The 8,069-nt window shown below is 49.3% G+C and overlaps 1 long non-coding RNA gene across 1 annotated transcript; it reads right to left on the bottom strand.

Moving 5' to 3' along the window:
• Positions 1-2,138: 2,138 nt before the first annotated feature.
• On the bottom strand, positions 2,139-2,936 carry LOC123115829 (uncharacterized). The gene is made up of 2 exons (XR_006456765.1): positions 2,657-2,936; positions 2,139-2,539 (listed from the first exon to the last, which is right to left on the bottom strand). It is a non-coding gene; the product is annotated as an uncharacterized lncRNA (long non-coding RNA).
• Positions 2,937-8,069: the final 5,133 nt, after the last annotated feature.

Below are 8,069 nucleotides of genomic sequence, written 5' to 3'. Positions count from 1 at the left end.
AAAAGGTGCCCCGTCAAATAGAAAGGGTGCTCATATATCATTGTGCAAGGTTTGGGCAATGAAAAGTAAAGGTTCCTGTGTCAATATACTAAGATGGATAGGATAAATGGTGCCCAGTCAAATAAAAAGAGTGCACACATCAAGGCGGCCGGCAAGCTTTCCACCTGGGATGGCCAAAACATCACCACCATTGGGCGCATGACACTTGTCAGATCGGTTATTGCCTCCCAAGCTGTGTATGCCATCACACCCTCTCATCGTGCCACCGCGATCTCTTCACAACATCAACAAATTGGAGAGGGCTTTCCTTTGGTCTGGATTGGATAAGACGATCGGTGCCAAATGTAAAGTGAATTGGAAGGTGGTTTGCCGCCCCAAGGAGTATGGAGGCCTTGAGGTTCTCGACACTGACAAGTTTTCTCAGGCCTTACATCTTAGGTGGCCATGGTATGAATGGAAGGAGCCAAATAAGCTTTGGGTGGGGCTTGGGAACCCTTGCACGGTGGAGGACATGGACTTCTTCTATGCCTCAACGACCATCATTTTGGGCAGCGGTGCAAAAACACCTTTTTGGGATTTCCCATGGCTTCTTGTGGCGCCCCCTCACCGGCCATTGTTGGTGGAGGCGAGCTGCTCCTCGTGGCAGTGTTAGAAGTACGCCGCCCAAGTTGCGTGGTTGTTGGCGGCGTACTCCGAGCGGCCGCGCATCTCCTCCGGGAGGGAGGCCCGGACGTGCTCGATTTCGTCGTGGAAGTGGGCGGGGTGCTCTGGGTCGGGCCGCGAGGGGACTGGGACACCTTCGGCGCTGAGCCTCCACCTCCCTGGCGTGCGCATGTCGGGCTGCGCTGGGTAGTTGGCCTCATGGAGGAGGTGCGCCTCCCACTCGTGCAGAGTGCGGCGACCAAAGCCGTTGGCCGCCGCAGCGTCGTCGGGAAACCGTTCACCCATTGGAGGCTGGTGGTGGTGGTGGTGGTGGTGGTGTGTGGGGGGGGGGGAATGGGCGCCGGCGATGAGAAAGAGAAAAACTGCGGGGCGAGAGAGTGCGTCCACCAGCGAGAAGGGGTGACTTTTTATAGCTGCTGGGGAGGAGGCGACAGACATGTGTGTACGCGTGGCGGGAGGGGGACGGCGAGTCGCCGGGCTATTTACTGCGCCGCCCATGCGGAATCAGCGGAAGGCTGACCGGCGGAAGCATTGCCGTTGATTCGCCGCCGGAAAATGAGGCGACGAGGACGACGATGCGCTTTGTGTCGCTGACTAGGCGGGCCCACCAGGTTTTCGCGCCAAAACGTTTCCCCCGGCGACCCGGGCGCCCCCAGCGCGCCGGGTTCGGCCTGGGTTCGCCGGCGCCAATTTCGGGCCGAACCGGCGAAAATTGGGTTCCCGGGGACGTGACTAGGCCGTTTTTTAACGCCGGCGCTAAAAAATGGCCTCGGGGGGCTGTTGGGGGTGCGGCTGAAGATGCTCTAAAAAAGGTAAGCCTAGTTTGACAGTACAGTAATCCAAAACCTCTTTCAACTCATGGCCAATGAATACTTCGGTTCCTCAAAGCTGTTTGTTTTTCTCTGTTTTGCCAAAACCAGTGACTTGTTTGGTAATGTTATTTGACTGTATTTTGATTTGACTGCACCTAACTCGGCTACACTCAAGGAATTGATCAGCCTGTAAAAACGGCCGCTCAATGCATGCGGCCATGCCATGCACACAAGTCCGCTCGGCCTCTCCTAAATGCCAGCAGCTGTAGTCAGTCTACGGAGTACAATTACCTCTTGTACTTACAAGCAGCCATGCCATACGCATCACGTCCCCTTTGGCGCATGGAATCGATCGGCTGTATGTATAATTGTGCTTCAACTACCAACTAATCTACTCATAGGCGAGCTTTGTTTTAGACGTGCACTACTCGCCCGAAAGTAATGGTCAGCTAGCGACTCTATAGAAGCATGCAAGATCACCGGAAAATAACCTTCGCTATCGTTCCAACCATGGCATTTTCTGTACAAAAACTACAACATGCTGTCCCTTGCGGCAGTGGTGCAACCAACCGATTACGGCGACGACGGCTGGAAGAAGAGAGAATCACAAACCAATGAAAGCTAATCACCTAACCTGAAACGTACGTCTAGTAATCAGATTAATAATCAGTAGAGATTGCACCTCGTTTAAGATATAATAGGCAGAGGAGTCGAAAGCCCAACTGTGGTTTCTCTTGGCTCAGTTTAGAAATAAGAGATTCTAACTAATCTAAATGTAGGTGGGCAGAGCAAAGCAGGTGCATACTGGCAGCCGTAGGTGGGCAGAAGCTATATCAAATCGACAACTGACCAAACCGAGCCAGCCAGCGAGCATTCAACCAATCCGCGCGGCGCCGCTCATGTCTTCCGCGGAGCTTCCTATCATCCTTCAACGCTGTCTGGCTCTTCACTGGCCCCGTCAGGCGCCTATTCTTCTACTACGACGTTGACCCGGCCGCCACGCTCTTGCTCCTCGCTGCCTCCCTGTCACACGCGCTCTGCCGCTTCTTCCTGCGTGCCGGCACCTTCATAGTATTAAGAAATATTTGCATCTAGTGATCTAGGAGTAGTTCTGAGAAAAAAGGTGAAAGCTTGCATACAGGAAAAAATGAAGCGGCAAAGGGTGTTTTTTAGATGTATACCTTTTAGATCGTCTACCTTCATAGTCTGCGCAGGGCCGCCGTTCTCCCCCATTGAGAAGGAACTCGCTCGCCCTTCAAAAGGCTGATTTTGCTGCCACGAGGCTGTATCTGTTTGTCACTCAGTAGTACCATTTTCTGGCTCTTTCTCTGGACGGACGAGATACAAGATGATGAAAGCCACACCTCGCTCGCTTGACCCCGCTGTGCTTACCCATAAAATGGTCGGTGCAGTGCTGACGCCTGCTCACAGGATACAGCAGAGAACATGTCACATGCATGAATATGATACTGGCCTTGGCGGCGCGGGACTGGCACCGATGCCAAGCGTTATTATTCCAGCTGGCCTGGGCGGCGCGGGTCATGGTAAGGCATAGCCTATTTTGAATGAATTATTATTCCAGCTTTGTTTACCATACGGTTGTTCGTATCAACTACCTTGATTCTTATATAGTACTTCTAACATATCCGTTATGAACAAAATGTAGCATTGTGAAGGCGACTTTTGTTCATTTCACAAAAGGTAGTGCCTTTCTCTGACCGAAAAACATTACTCCTCGTCCCCGCTTCCCGCTGGAGTCAAGAGAAAACATCCACACAAACACCACGCCGGCTGTTCCCAAAAAAAATATAAGATTGAATGTAAGTTTTTTTTTGAGGATCAGATTGAATGTAAGTAAGACAGAACACGAAAACCACCTCTACATCGCGGCCCGATTCAGATCCCATAGGACCAGCGTCACATGATATATCGGCTGCTAACAAAGGCCTACAATGTCTCGGGAAGAAAAAACAAAAACAAAGGCATGAGGAAGAAAAACAAAGAAAGGTTTGAACGTTCAGAAAAAAGTTCTCCAAGCCCTTCCCGAACCGTTCAGGGTGAAGGCCCGTGGTCCAAGCCGGCTAGGACTGTGCGTTTGGCAGCCTAGTGCTGGCATCTTGCAGCCTACATGGTCCACTTTCTCTAAAAGAGGAAATAATCATCAAACAAACTATAAAGTGAAAATGCAAATGAGGTAACAGGAGGGACCAGATCCCCATGCGAACGAGCACTTGTGATTGTAGCCGCGCCAGCAAAACTTTATATCTTTGCTTTTTCCTATATATATATATATATATATATATATATATATATATATATATATATATATATATATATATATATATATATATTCTTTTGGCAGGGAGACGGTGAAAAGAAAAAATATAGGCTGGCCAAATGGAGCGTGGTTTGTAGGCCGAAAGACCAAGGTGGCCTTGGAATTCATGACTTACAGGTCAAGAATGAGGCCCTACTTAGTAAATGGTTGTTTAACTTCTTACTGAGGATGGTGTTTGGCAAACCATATTGCGCAACAAGTATCTAGGCCAAAAGGCGGTGTCTCAGGCTTATTGGAAACCTGGCGACTCACACTTTTGGGCTGGCCTAATGGCGGCAAAGAAACATCTTTTTCGCTTTGGGTCTTTCATGATAATGGATAGGTCAGAGGTTCGTTTCTGGGAAGACATATGGCTAGGCAATGCCAGTCTCCAAGAGCAATACCCAGCCTTATGTGCCATTGCTCGCGATAAGAGTAATATTATTGCGCAAATGCTTAGTTCATCCCCGCCGAATATTTCGTTCAGGCGGGATTTGATTGGCCCTCGACTTTTGTCATGGCATAATCTTTTATCCCGTCTGGATTCGATTAATCTGACACAAGGGCGGGATGTGTTGCACTGGAAACTCACAACATCAGGGTCTTACACAGTAGACTCGATTTACCGTGCGCTTATGCATTCCGAGGTGCCAGTGAATAATAACAAGAAAATTTGGAAGTCAAAGATTTCACTAAAAGTTAAAATCTTTATGTGGTATCTTCGTAGGGGAGTTGTGCTAACCAAAGACAATCTTGCACGGCGCAACTGGCCAGGAAGTAAGAAGTGTTGCTTTTGTGCTCATGACGAGACAATCAAACACCTCTTTTTCCAATGCAAGTTTGCACATTCTACATGGTCACTCATCCAAATAGCGTCAAATTTGTATCCGCCAACGAGTATTGCCAATATATTTGGTCATTGGTTGGACGGAATTTCAAATAGTTTCAAAACGCTAATAAGGGTGGGGGCGTATGCCTTACTATGGTCGCTTTGGCTATGTAGAAATGATTTAATTTTTAATGACAAAAATGCTTCTCCTCTGCAGGTTATTTTCCATTGTACGCACTCGCTTCATACGTGGTCTACGCTATAATAGGCGGAGCGCCAACCGCTCTTCAAGGCGGTGTGTACGCGGTTGGAGCAGGCGGGTATGGAGGTTTTTTTCCAACATGGGTGGCAGCATAACCTCCGGATCGATCCACCGCCGAGTTTAACATAGGCAAAGTGTCGGTCCATAGGACTCTACTGAAGGAAATATGCCCTAGAGGCAATAATAAAGTTATTATTTATTTTCTTATATCATGATAAATATTTATTATTCATGCTAGAATTGTATTAACCGGAAACATAATACATGTGTGAATACATAGACAAACATAGTGTAACTATGTAACGCCCCGGATACAACTTTCCATATTCGTAACTCCGACTCTTGCCATTTTCGGCTATGTGATTTATTATTTCCTCCGTGGTTGGGTTTTTGTCTGTTGTTTTGCATTTAGTTCTTGTTATGCATCTCATCTCATAGCATCATGTGCATCGCACCCTTATGTTTTCATAAAACTTGCATCCTCTCGTAGTCGCTTGTGGTTCCTGCGTCCCCCTTGGCTTCGTTGACCATTCCGAGACCAACCTTGTAAGCGTTCCCCTCTTGTCCAGCCACCGACCCCCCTCTTTCTTGCGTCCGAAAACTTCCCCGAACTCGACCCAGGCTTTCGTTACCGATGGGTTCAGATCATCCCCAAACTTCTAGAAAACATCTCCGTTTTTTATTTGGACTTCCTAACCTATTTTCCCGGAGCCGTTCGATCGTGATCGGGTGACTCAAAAACTCCCCTCTTTTCCTATATATATAGACCCAACCCTAAAAATTGAGGAGAGATGTCCCATCCATCCTCCTCGCCGCCACTCCACCAAATCCTCTCGGGATCCCCTCCCTCGATCCCGCAGCCTCCTCCCTTCCTCGTTTTCAGCTCCACCCAATCCCTCCATCCCGATCCAGATCCTCTCCAACCTCCGACCAGCCTGCTCCTTCCTCGGGATCGAACCCGAGCCATCGCATGCAGCTCCTGATCCCCTCCTTGATCCACCCATCCCCAGCGCCCGCAACCCTCCTCCTTGATCGATCCCGAGTGGGAGAGGACCCGGACGGCTCGTCCCCATGCAGCCGCGAGGCACCGGCCTCCTCAGCGCCTCCAGCCCTGCAACAACCTCGCCGGACCACCAGATGAACCAGGCCGCCCCTCTGCTACCCTCCGTCGTCCCCTTTTTCCTTTCCTTCTCCTTCTCGCCTCACATCTCTCTCTCTCTTTTGCTCCTAGGGAACCGAACGAAGCTCCATCGTTGGACACCCTCTCCATTGCCGGAGATCCTCGAGCTGACCGGAGTCGTGGGTGAGCTCCTCCATCGTGTCTCCCTGCCTTTTCTTCCCCTCCCGTTGCTGCTGATTTTCCCCCGCCTTGTCGTCGTTTTGTTGCATAGGACAGCAACCATGGCCGCAGGCAACGAGCACCTCTGCTCGCGTCCGTGACGTCGCCAGCCCGTGGGACCCTCCTCCCTCTTCCCTCGTCCGCAGGAGACCAACGCCATGCGCCGCCTCTTTCAGCTCCGCCCAACCGCCGCCATCTTCTTCCCGGAGGTCCACCGACGCCACAAGCCCCGCTGTCGCCTGCTTCCCCTCGTCAGAGACGAGAACGAGCGCACGAGTGCCGACCTGCGCGACCCCGCCGGCCGGATCTGCTGGAGCTCGCCGTCCCCTGCGCCTCAAGTTCCTCCCGCCGGAGCCCCAAGTCCACCTCTGCCCCGTCGCCGAAGTCCATCGCGCCCAGCCGCCGTCGCATTGAACCTGCTGCTGTTTCTGTTCTTCAGAAACGAGCAACAACAGCTCGCTCGCCCCGCCTCGCTGCGTTGACCGCGCCCTCCCTTCACCTACGTGGACCGCAGCCACGCCTCTGGCCCAGCCTGGCTTCGGCCCAGCGCCCCTGCCGGCCTTCCTCTACATCGCGTGGGCTCAGCCCCTCTGATGAGGCCCAGTCCGCCTCAGTTTTGGCCCCGTAGTGTTTTTTTTGTTTTGTCTGACGATTTTCTCTTTTATCCAGAGTATTACTGATTTACAAAAAAACCCTTGCTCCTCATGCATGTAATAACTAATTAACCGTGCATCGGATTAAAGTAATTTATATATGTAAAATGCTTAGAATTTTGTGTAGATTAATAATATGCCATTTTCATCCATGTTTAAAAGGTTTAACTTGCTGTTTATTTAAATTTGCTAATATGCCATGTTAAAATGCTTTAATTCATAACTAAATAACCGTAGCTCCGAATTTAATAAACTTTATATGTATTTGGGGTGGAAAAATGCCTAGATTAACATGGTGCACTTTATTTTCCTGTTTAACAAACTTAAAATTGTGTTTACGGCAGAACAGTACCAAATCCATAATTTGCATATGGGGATTTTCCGGAATTGTTGTTTGTTACCTCCGGCCTCATTTAAATTTGCCTAGATAGGTAGTTTCATTATGCTTTACCTTTTGCCATGTTTAACAACATTTAATATTGTTGTGTACCTAAACGAGAGTGAACTAAATAACTCAGATGTGGTGTTTCGTCAATATGCAACTCGTTGCATATTGAGCTCCACTTAATTTGTAGTATTGTGTGTTGCAGTTTGCCATGCCATGCCTCTTTAAACCGGACATGCATCATACTTGGTTGTGCATCGTGCCATGTCTATGTGATGGTTGTTTACCATGTTGTTTGCTTCTTTCCGGTATTGCCTCTTCTTGATAGTTCCGGTAACGTTGCGATTGTGAGGATTTGTTCGACTACGCCCGTTCATCTTCTTCATGGACTCGTTCTTCTTCCTTGCGGGATTTCAGGCAAGATGACCGCTACCCTGGATCTCACTACTATCATTGCTATGCTAGTTGCTTCGTTCTATCGCTTTGCTGCGCTACCTATCATCTGTTTATCGAGCCATCCCTTGTTGCCATGAACCTCTAACCTTTGACACCTTACCTATGCAAACCATTGATTGGCTATGTTACCGCTTTGCTCAGCCCTCTTATAGCGTTGCTAGTTGCAGGTGAAGTTGAAGATTTCTCCATGGTGGACAGGATTTTGGTTGGGATATCACAATATCTCTTATATGATTAATGCATCTATATACTTGGTAAAGGGTGGAAGACTCGGCCTTTTGCCTGGTGTTTTGTTCCACTCTTGCCGCCCTAGTTTCCGTCATACCGGTGTTATGTTCCCGGATTTTGCGTTC

Source organism: Triticum aestivum, chromosome 5B, assembly GCF_018294505.1.
Source record: "Triticum aestivum cultivar Chinese Spring chromosome 5B, IWGSC CS RefSeq v2.1, whole genome shotgun sequence".
Lineage (NCBI taxonomy): Eukaryota > Viridiplantae > Streptophyta > Magnoliopsida > Poales > Poaceae > Triticum > Triticum aestivum.
The sequence above is the reverse complement of the archived record's forward strand: the minus strand, read 5'-3'. Positions and strand labels throughout refer to the sequence as shown.